Below are 12092 nucleotides of genomic sequence, written 5' to 3'. Positions count from 1 at the left end.
ATATTTTGGTAGGGTTTTTTACTGACTGCACAGTTCGCTATCTGTCTTCTGCTATCTAGTATTAGCGGGCCTCATTTGCTGAATCTGTTTTCATTCCTACGTGTGTCTTTTCTCCTTACCTCACCGTTATTATTTGTTGGGGGCTTCCTATATCTTTGGGGTTATTTCTCTTGAGGCAAGTGAGGTCTTGCTTTCTCTTTAGGGGTAGTCAGTTTCTCAGGCTGCGTCGAGACATCCAGGATTTTAGGCACGTTCACCGGCTACCTTCAGTGTGTTTGGTTAGGATCAGGTTTTGTGGTCAGTCCAGTTACCACCTCCCTAGAGCTCGTGTCTATGTTTAGTTACTTAGCTAGTATTTCCTGTGATCCCCAGCCACTGGGATCATAACACAAGGCGCCGATCTGGCCAAGGTTACAAAATAATTTCTGGAGTACTCAGTGTTCCTAAGAGCACAGTGGCCTTCATAATCCTGAAATGGAAGAAGTTTGGGACCACCAAAAGTCTTCCTAGACCAGGCCGTCCAGCCAAACTGAGCAATCGTTTAAGAAGAGCCTAGGTGAGAGAGTTAAAGAAGAACCCCAAGATCACTGTGGCTGAGCACCAGATATGCAGTAGGGAGATGGGAGAAAGTTCCACAAAGTCAACTATCACTGCAGCCCTCCACCAGTCAGGCTTTTATGGCAGAATGGCCAGACGGAAGCCTCTCCTCAGTGGAAGACATATGAAAACCTGTATAGAGTTTGCCAAAAAACACATGAAGGACTTCCAGACTATGAGAAATAAGATTCTCTGGTCTGATGAGATGAAGATAGACCTTTTGGGTGATAATTCTAAACGGTATGTGTGGAGAAAACCAGGCACTGCTCAACACCTGCCCTGCATCACAATCCCAACAGTGAAACAAGGTGGTGGCAGCATCATGCTATGGGGGTGTTTTTCAGCTGCAGGGACAGGATGACTGGTTGTCATTGAAGGAAATATGAAAGCGGCCAAGTACAGAGATATCTTGGTTGAGTGCTCTGGACCACAGACTTGGCTGAAGGTTCACCTTCCAACAAGACAATGACCCTAAGTACACAGCTAAAATAATAAATGAGTGGCTTCACAAAAACTCTGTGACCATTCTTGACTGGCCACAGCCTGCCCTAAACCCAATTTATCATCTCTGGAGAGACCAGAAAATGGCTGTCCACCAACGTTCACCATCCAACCTGATGGAACTTTAGAGGATCTGCAAGGAAGAATGGCAGAGGATCCCCAAATGCAGTTGTGAAAAATTTGTTGCATCATTCCCAAGATGACTCATGGCTGTACTAGCTCAAAAGGGTGCATCTACTCAATACTGAGCAAAGGGTCTGAATACTTATGACCATGTGATATTTCACTTTTTCTTTTTTATTAAATTTGCAAAAATTACTATGTTTCTGTTTTTTTCAGTCAAGATGGGGTGCAGAGTGTACATTAATTAGAAAAAAAAGAGTGAACAATTTAAATGAGTCTGAATACTTTCTGCACCCACTATAGATTCTTCACCTATCACCGAGCAGGAACCTTATCCTTGCCTGACCCTGGAAATAGGCCCTGTTAAGGGAAGAATGTTTGTGGACTAGTCAATCCCAACTACAACTAAAGACACCTGGGATAGACAAACAAGGGGAACACTTATCTTGAATAGACTGAGAGGTAACACAGATGTCCTCCAACAGCACCAAAAAGGAAGATAGCTATAGCTCCAAGCTTCAACAGAGGAAAATGGAAATATCACCAGCAATTCCCAGAAGACAGGAAGTCTATAAACACCCAGTCCAAGTGTGTCAAATAGAGCCAAGGGGAGGTTGTCACTGGGTCCAAGAGTCAAAAGGATTAGGAAGAAGATGGGACCGCTCTCCAAACCAGCCGTTTAGCACTGAGTAGAGCATGAGAAGAGCTGCCTGCCTGTGACCGGCTGTGAAGTCATTGAGGTTACCGCCGGTCACAGGCAGAGCTTCTCGCAAACCATCCAGATCGTCATGGGACAGTGATGGAAAATTTTCTTGTCAGACTGGTGAGGAATATGGTGTTTTTTTCATTTTCAATTTTTGAAAATAAATAGATGAAAGAGGGCGGGGAGTTTTTAATTAAAATAAAGGAGTCTGTGTGTTTATTTGAAATAAAGGAATTTATTTTTGCTGTGTCTTCATTACAATATGACTATGGGGTAGGGTTGAGCGAAACGGGTCGGCCATTTTCAGAAGTCGCCGACTTTTGGCAAAGTCGGGTTTCATGAAACCCGACCCCTGTGTGGGGTCGGCCATGAGGTCGGCAATCTTCTGAATCTGGTATCGGAATTCCGATACCAAGTTCCGATATGTTTGCGATATCGGAAATCAGTATCGGAATCCACATTTAAGTGTAAAATAAAGAATTAAAATAAAAAATATTGATATACTCACCTCTCCGACGCAGCCTGGACATCGCCGCTGGTAACCGGCATCTTCCGTTCCTAAGAATGGCGCTTGAAAGACCTTTCGATGACGTCATGGCTTGTGATTGGTCGCGGCGGCCCACGTGACCGCTCAGCGACCAATCACAAGCCGTGACGTAATTCTCTCAGGTCCTAAATTCCTCATTCTAGGAATTTAGGACATGAGAATTACGTCACGGCTTGTGATTGGTCGCTGAGCGGTCACGTGGGCTGCCGCGACCAATCACAAGCCGAGACGTCATCAAAAGGTCCTTCACGCGCTCATTCTTAAGAAGGAAGGCTACCAGAAAGAAGCAGGGCGCGTCCGAGGGTGAGTATATACCTAATAGGAATATACTCACCCTCGGCTTCTTTCCGGCAGCCTTCCTTCTTAAGAATGAGCGCGTGAAGGACCTTTCGATGACGTCACGGCTTTTGATTGGTCGCGGCGGCCCACGTGACCGCTCAGCGACCAATCACAAGCCGTGACGTAATTCTCATGTCCTAAATTCCTAGAATGAGGAATTTAGGACCTGAGAGAATTACATCACGGCTTGTGATTGGTCGCTGACACGTGGGCTGTCATGATCTCCATGGCCAGAGAACTAGCATAAGCCTCAATAGGAACAAGCTCTTGGAAGATGTAACTATACTGACCATGAACTAAACCTACCGCATCATCTAGAAGTAGCCAGGTAGCATGTCCTACTTTTTATCCCTATATGCCCAGCGCCGGCCGGAGAACTAAATAATGCTAGCAGAGGGAAATATAAGACCTGACTCACCTCTAGAGAAATGCCCAAAAAGGAGACAGAGGCCCCCCACATATATTGGCGGTGATATGAGATGAAACAACAAACGCAGCAGGAAAATAGTTTTAGCAAATTTGAGGTCCGCTTTCTAGATAGCAGAAGACAGAAAGCATACTTTCATGGTCAGTAGAAAACCCTAACAAAACACCATCCAGAAATTACTTTAGGACTCTGGCATTAACTCATAATACCAGAGTGGCAATTCCTGATCAACAAGAGCTTTCCAGACACAGTAACGAAACTGCAGCTGTGAACTGGAACCAAAATACAAAAACAAAACATGGACGAATGTCCAACTTATCTAGTAGATGTCTGGGAGCAGGAACAAGCACAGAGAGGCTTCTGATAACATTGTTGACCGGCAAGCATCTAACAGAGAAGCCAGGTTATATAGCGACACCCAGATCTAATCAGAACAGGTGAACAGGGAAGATGATGTCACAAGTTCAATTCCACCAGTAGCCACCGGGGGAGCCCAGAATCCAAATTCACAACAGTACCCCCCCCTCAAGGAGGGGGCACCGAACCCTCACCAGAACCACCAGGGCGATCAGGATGGGCCCTATGAAAGGCACGAACCAGATCAGAGGCATGAACATCAGATGCAGTGACCCAAGAATTATCCTCCTGGCCGTATCCCTTCCACTTGACCAGATACTGGAGTCTCCGTCTGGAAACACGGGAGTCTAGGATTTTTTCCACAACGTACTCCAACTCACCCTCAACCAACACCGGAGCAGGAGGCTCAACGGAAGGCACAACCGGTGCCTCATACCTGCGCAATAACGACCGATGAAAAACGTTATGAATAGAAAAGGATGCAGGGAGGTCCAAACGGAAGGAAACAGGGTTAAGAATCTCCAATATTTTATACGGACCGATGAACCGAGGCTTAAACTTAGGAGATGAGACCCTCATAGGGACAAAATGAGAAGACAACAACACCAAATCTCCAACACAAAGCCGAGGACCAACACGACGGTGACGGTTGGCAAAAAGCTGAGTCTTCTCCTGGGACAACTTTAAATTGTCCATCACCTGCCCCCAGATATGATGCAATCTCTCCACCACCGCATCCACTCCAGGACAATCCGAGGATTCCATCTGACCGGAGGAAAATCGAGGGTGGAACCCCGAATTACAGAAAAACGGGGACACCAAAGTGGCAGAGCTGGCCCGATTATTGAGGGCGAACTCCGCCAATGGCAAAAAAGCAACCCAATCATCCTGGTCAGCAGACACAAAACACCTCAGATATGTCTCCAGGGTCTGATTAGTCCGCTCGGTCTGGCCATTAGTCTGAGGGTGAAAAGCAGACGAAAAAGACAAATCTATGCCCATCCTAGCACAGAATGCCCGCCAAAATCTAGACACAAATTGGGTTCCTCTGTCAGAAACGATATTCTCAGGAATACCATGCAAACGAACAACATTTTGAAAAAACAGGGGCACCAACTCGGAAGAAGAAGGCAATTTGGGCAGGGGAACCAAATGGACCATCTTAGAAAAACGGTCACACACCACCCAGATGACAGACATCTTCTGAGAAACAGGCAGATCTGAAATAAAATCCATCGAGATGTGTGTCCAAGGCCTCTTAGGAATAGGCAAGGGCAACAATAATCCACTAGCCCGAGAACAACAAGGCTTGAACCTTGACAGGATCCATCTCAATGGAAGAGGGAGAAAAAATATATCCCAAAAAGGAAATTCTCTGAACCCCAAAAACGCACTTAGAACCCTTGACACACAGAGAATTAGACCGCAAAACCTGAAAAACCCTCTTAACTTGCCGGACATGAGAGTCCCAGTCATCCGAAAAAATCAGAATATCATCCAGATACACTATCATAAATTTATCCAAAAAATCGCGGAAAATATCATGCATAAAGGACTGGAAGACTGAAGGGGCATTAGAAAGACCAAAAGGCATCACCAAATACTCAAAGTGGCCCTCGGGCGTATTAAATGCGGTTTTCCACTCATCCCCCTGCCTGATCCGCACCAAATTATACGCCCCACGGAGATCAATCTTAGAGAACCACTTGGCCCCCTTTATGCGAGCAAACAAATCAGTCAGCAACGGCAATGGGTATTGATATTTAACCGTGATTTTATTCAAAAGCCGATAATCAATACATGGTCTCAAAGAGCCGTCTTTTTTTGACACAAAGAAAAAACCGGCTCCTAAGGGAGATGACGATGGACGAATATGTCCCTTTTCCAAGGACTCCTTTATATATTCTCGCATAGCAGTATGTTCAGGCACAGACAGATTAAATAAACGACCCTTTGGGTATTTACTACCCGGAATTAAATCTATAGCACAATCGCACTCACGGTGCGGAGGTAGTGAACCCAGCTTGGGTTCTTCAAAGACGTCACGATAATCAGACAGGAACTCAGGGATTTCAGAGGGAATAGATGATGAAATGGACACCAAAGGTACGTCCCCATGAGTCCCCTTACATCCCCAGCTCAACACAGACATAGCTCTCCAGTCAAGGACTGGGTTGTGAGACTGCAGCCATGGCAATCCCAGCACCAAATCATCATGTAGATTATACAGCACCAGAAAACGAATAGTCTCCTGGTGATCCGGATTAATACACATAGTCACTTGTGTCCAGTATTGTGGTTTATTATTAGCCAATGGGGTGGAGTCAATCCCCTTCAGAGGAATAAGAGTCTCCAAAGGCTCTAAATCATACCCACAGCGTTTGGCAAAGGACCAATCCATAAGACTCAAAGCGGCGCCAGAGTCGATATAGGCGTCCGTAGTAATAGATGACAAAGAGCAAATCAGGGTCACAGACAAAATAAATTTAGACTGTAAAGTGCCAATGGGAACGGATTTATCAAGCTTTTTAGTACGCTTAAAGCATGCTGATATAACATGAGTAGAATCCCCACAATAGAAACACAACCCATTTTTCCGTCTAAAATTCTGCCGCTCGCTTCTGGACAGAATTCTATCACACTGCATGTTTTCTGGCGTCTTCTCAGTGGACACCGCCAGATGGTGCACTGGTTTGCGCTCCCGCAGACGCCTATCGATCTGAATGGCCATTGTCATGGACTCATTCAGACTTGCAGGCACAGGGAACCCCACCATAACATCTTTAATGGCATCAGAAAGACCCTCTCTGAAAGTAGCCGCCAAGGCACACTCATTCCACTGAGTAAGCACAGACCATTTACGGAATTTTTGGCAGTAAATTTCAGCTTCATCTTGCCCCTGCGATAGGGACATCAAAGTTTTTTCTGCCTGAAGTTCCAAATGAGGTTCCTCATACAGCAAGCCCAAGGCCAGAAAAAACGCATCCACATTGCGCAACGCAGGATCCCCTGGTGCCAATGCAAAAGCCCAATCTTGAGGGTCGCCGCGGAGCAAGGAAATCACAATCCCAACCTGCTGTGCAGGGTCTCCAGCAGAACGAGATTTCAGGGACAAAAATAACTTACAATTATTTCTAAAATTCTGAAAGCTAGATCTATTCCCTGAGAAGAATTCCGGCAAAGGAATTCTCGGCTCTGATACCGGAGCATGAACAACAAAATCTTGCAAACTTTGTACTTTCGTGGCGAGATTATTCAAACCTGCAGTTACACTCTGTAGATCCATTATAGACAGGTGAACATAGAGCCATTCAAAGATTATAAGGAGAGAGAAAAAAAAGAAAGACTGCAGCATAGACAGACTGGCAAGTGATCCAATTAAGAGCACACTAACTACTAGAGAAAAAAAAAAAAAAAAAAAAAATTTTCAGCAGACTTCTTATTTCTCTCCTTTCTCAGCCAAGGATTTTAACCCTTTAGTGGGCCGGTCAAACTGTCATGATCTCCATGGCCAGAGAACTAGCATAAGCCTCAATAGGAACAAGCTCTTGGAAGATGTAACTATACTGACCATGAACTAAACCTACCGCATCATCTAGAAGTAGCCAGGTAGCATGTCCTACTTTTTATCCCTATATGCCCAGCGCCGGCCGGAGAACTAAATAATGCTAGCAGAGGGAAATATAAGACCTGACTCACCTCTAGAGAAATGCCCAAAAAGGAGACAGAGGCCCCCCACATATATTGGCGGTGATATGAGATGAAACAACAAACGCAGCAGGAAAATAGTTTTAGCAAATTTGAGGTCCGCTTTCTAGATAGCAGAAGACAGAAAGCATACTTTCATGGTCAGTAGAAAACCCTAACAAAACACCATCCAGAAATTACTTTAGGACTCTGGCATTAACTCATAATACCAGAGTGGCAATTCCTGATCAACAAGAGCTTTCCAGACACAGTAACGAAACTGCAGCTGTGAACTGGAACCAAAATACAAAAACAAAACATGGACGAATGTCCAACTTATCTAGTAGATGTCTGGGAGCAGGAACAAGCACAGAGAGGCTTCTGATAACATTGTTGACCGGCAAGCATCTAACAGAGAAGCCAGGTTATATAGCGACACCCAGATCTAATCAGAACAGGTGAACAGGGAAGATGATGTCACAAGTTCAATTCCACCAGTAGCCACCGGGGGAGCCCAGAATCCAAATTCACAACAGTGGGCGGCCGCGACCAATCACAAGCCGTGACGTCATCAAAAGGTCTTTCAAGCGCCATTTTTAGGAACGGAAGATGCCAATTACTACCAGGGCGCATCAGAGGGTGAGTATATCAATATTTTTTATTTTAATTCTTTATTTTACACTTAAATATGGATCCCAGGGCCTGAAGGAGAGTTTCCTCTCCTTCAGACCCTGGGAACCATAGTATCCCATTGCACTGCATTGGGTTTCGTGTTTCGGCCGACCCCGACTTTTTTATAGCATCGGCCGATTTCACTCGACCCGACTTTTGAGAAAGTCGGGTTTCGTGAAACCCGACCCGATCCTATAAAAATAAAAGTCGCTCAACCCTACTATGGGGTTAGTAATGGGGGCATATTATATGACTCTACATTTCTTCATTACTAACCTGGCAGCTTGATGTCAGTTGACATTACAAAGCTGACATCAATCCCACAAATATTATCCAACTTTCCACCGCATCATGGCATGTGCAAAGAGCCGGGAAAAGCACTAGAATTGGTGCATCTATTAGATGCACCTTTTCTTGGGCTGCTATTTTTAGGCTGGTGGGTCAATATCCATAGCCCTTACCAGTCTGAGCATACCAGCCCCCAGCTGTGTGCTTTAGCTTGGCTATTTGTCAAAAATGGGAAGGACCCTATGCCTTTTTTTTAAATTCTTTATTTAAATAATTAAAAAAAAGTGTGGTATCCCTCTATTATTGATAACCAGGAATGATGAAGCTGATAGATGAGTGCTGCAGCTCTTAGGGGTTAAAATAAAATCAATAAGTTTGAAGAGTATCTTGTTACTTGTTTGTATAATTTGTCAATTAGATTAATGCCTCTAAATGCATTTTAGTTACATCATGCAGAATTCCTGAATTAGAGGTTGAGAGTGTTCCTTTAGGCTTCTTGGCGTAAAGTTAAAATTTTACTTTTAATCACTTTATTGCTCGAGTCCATTTTATACTCCACTCTTCTGTAGTGTAATTCAGACCTTCAGTTAAGTTAGAGCAAACAATTAATTTAGTGATTGATTTTGCTGTGAGTTATACTTTTGCTTCATACCTGAAGAGCTGAACATGTACATGCCCTGGTTATTTGCAAATCAATGACTTTACTGGAAGCAGTAAATCATTTGATTGTAGTTAAACATCCATATATAGATTTAATACAGGTACACGGGACATGGTATTACTCATTTAACAAATTACAATGTAATATTCATTATGTTAATTGATTATTGCTTTCAACTCTACATTGTGTGCTACATTATACCTTATTTGTAACGCATGCACTATACAACTTCACATACTTCTGCCTTTAGATTAAGGAGAGTCTTATAGATAAGATTTCCTACCAAAAATTTCAGTTTCAAATATGTCAAAATTCATGGGAAAATCTGCAGAAGTAAATAAAACTGTAATTCGTAATGGATTTTTCTACAAGTTTTTGCAATTTAGCTGCTGCAGATTCAGAAAATGTATTATGTAAAATGTAAGACATCAATGTACTCAACATTACATGTGGCCTACATCTGAGCAGTCCAAAGGTCATTGTTCTTCAACTCCAACTACAGTATATTATGTTGTTACATAATGATTCCAATCTGATAGCGGATTATTTTACTTTTCTCTTTAAAAAATCTTTGGGCTCGACACCTGTCACTCAGTTTTCCAAGTTTTATAAGTGTTTTTTTTTATCAGAGTCTCATAAGATTTTGGTCAGTGTGCCTATCTTTATTAATATACTATGGTCAAAGTTTCATCAGTTTTTATAGGATGAAAAAAGTAATAGAGGTTACTTAAGCTTTGTTTATTAAATACTCTGCGAAAATGGACAGCACACAAATGGCATCACTGACATCAATTTTTTTCACTGATCCAAAGGCTTGCATTGGTGAGCTTCATCTGACCTGTATTTTAAACATATTTTCATTTTTTATTTCACATTTTCCAATTTTTATGTGGGATGCAGCCAGGCCCTTTAGCGTTGATTGTATCTGTCATTGTGAAGTACACTTGTATAGTGCAGGGCAGTCCTGATCTAACAGTATGGGCATCATCAATAGGCTAAATTATAGTTTCCCTTCTCAAGGGTGATCCCCAGTGGAATGACCCTGCTCTTAGGAGCCATTTTTGTCAGGGTCTGTCAGCTAGACTTCAGGATACTCTGGTGCAGTATGCTGCTCCTGGGTCATTGGAGGCCACCATGGCCCTTACTATACAGGTGGATAGATGCCTCAGGGAGAGACATACACTGAATCTACTTCTTGTTGTTCTTTCTAGGGAGGAGGACACACTGGTGCAGATGGACAAACCCATGCAGGTGGTGGGAGTCTCCACTCAAACTAGGCTGCCTGTGGTTCATCGTGGGATGGAGGAATATTTTTTCTGTGGTCTGACTGATCATAACAATAATTTCTGCCCAGCTCAAGCCAAAGTAGATACTCCATCGCAAAAGCTGCATGCACCTGGTCATGAGGAAGGAGAGAACCAGGGTATGTACATTTCCTCCACATTCACATCTCGGCTTTCCATTTCAGCTGAAGTGGTGGTTGTTGGGGAAACTGAGACTGCACTGGTTCTTGTGGACAGTGGAGATGGAGTCAATTTGGTGGATTCTCACTTTTTTCAGACTCATGGACTGATTGGTAGGATGCTAGCGAGACCCATTTCTGTTCATGCAATTGAATCTGTCCCTCTCAGCCAGAGGAGTATGACCCATGTCGTAGACACTATTAACTTGTGCATAGGAACTCTTCATGAAGAGTCCCTGTCATGATACGTCTTGGAGGGTATGCCAACTTCCATCGTATTAGGCCTTCCCTTGCTGAAGAGACACAATCCAGTCAAATATTGGTGGTTCAGGTAAGTAGTTGGGACAAGTCTTGCAAAGACTGTTGCCTGGGAGCTATTGTCTCTGCTGTCCTTCTCAAATTGAACCCTTCTTCCCCGGTGGAGGTGGCTAAGATGTTACCAGAGAGTAGAAGCAAGACTCAACCCTCACCACAACTAAACTCTGAGTTTCGGGGTCCTCTCAGCCAGAGGGATCAGGGGAGGTTCCTCCCTGAATATAGTGACGGTATGAGTTTGGTGACTGTTTCTCATGGAGATTACCATCTGTTGGCAAACTTATGCGTGGAAATAAACATTCAGATCTGATAGCGTGTGAATGAATATGTGTGGGTGTCCACTAAAAATATCAAGTGGAAGTACACATCTGGGACCTGGAGTTCTAGGGTGATCGGGCTGTATCAGGTGTTGGCCGTCCTAAGCCCTAGGACCTTAAACTTGGAGTTACCCTCAGTAATGCAGGTACATAATGTATTCCACAGGTCATTGCTCAGGAGATTTTTTGCGCCTCCACACCTGCATTATTTCCATCATCATCGTGCTGCATTTCCATAAAAATGAGGATCAGGTGACTGCGGGGTGAATCCTAGTGGGTTTAGGCATCCTTACCATATGTCATTTCCGGTGGAGTCTGGTGTTAAGGGTCCAGAGGCCCCTCATTGTCACGATTCATTTTTGGATTCATGACATCTCTGGTACTGCTTTAATTTAAATGCTGCTTTTTTCCTTTCAGGCCAGCAAGGGATATTGTCAGTTTCCTTGCTGGCAGCTGCTTTGTTGCTGGTCAGCTGATGGGGTGGTGACCACTCCCACCTTCCTTTATATAGTCACATGACGCATCAGCTGACTGCTGGTAATATATTTATTCTATGAAGACTAGCCTAGGAGTTTGTATCTCTCTGAGTTCAGTGGTATAGCTGCTGCTTCTGTGGGGTTCAGGTTCCTGGTTCCGTATCCTCTGTTGTCTGGAGCTTGGTAGCAGAGGCTGGAGCTAAGTATCATTTTCCCTTTCCTTGTCTGTCTTGTGCTTGTCACTTCCCCTGTGTTGATACCATCTGCAGTGGTGAGGCTCACATCCTTACTATCCAGTGCACTAGCCAGGGTATAGTGAGGTAACAGCTAGGGACAAAGCACGTGATGGCGGCAAGGGGAAGGACCCACATAGGGTGTCAGGGGAGCTTAGGGATTAGCACAGAGTGTTATTAGAAGGTGCCCTCTCTACTGTTACGGCATTTCTCTCCCTTTTTCCTTCCCATTGTTTGTGTATGTTGTGCCGTCAGCCGGACTTACCCACCCCGAGCGTGACATAAATGCTGCTGTCAGAGATTGACAATGGCATTTAACATGTTAACAGCTGCAGGTGGATGGCTATTCAACCCGTGTCTTTAAGATGCACATGACAGCTGATCAAA

General features: G+C 44.1%; 1 long non-coding RNA gene across 1 annotated transcript in view; it reads left to right on the top strand.

Annotated features, from left to right (window-relative positions):
• LOC143773892 (uncharacterized) overlaps nucleotides 1-10145 on the top strand; it is a 168686-nt gene extending 158541 nt beyond the window's left edge. Inside the window, exon 3 of the long non-coding RNA XR_013215433.1 lies at nucleotides 10114-10145. This is a non-coding gene — a long non-coding RNA (uncharacterized LOC143773892). The remainder of the gene's footprint in view (nucleotides 1-10113) is intronic.
• Nucleotides 10146-12092: the final 1947 nt, after the last annotated feature.

Source organism: Ranitomeya variabilis, chromosome 5 (genome assembly GCF_051348905.1).
Source record: "Ranitomeya variabilis isolate aRanVar5 chromosome 5, aRanVar5.hap1, whole genome shotgun sequence".
Lineage (NCBI taxonomy): Eukaryota > Metazoa > Chordata > Amphibia > Anura > Dendrobatidae > Ranitomeya > Ranitomeya variabilis.
This window is presented reverse-complemented; position numbering and strand designations above follow the sequence as displayed.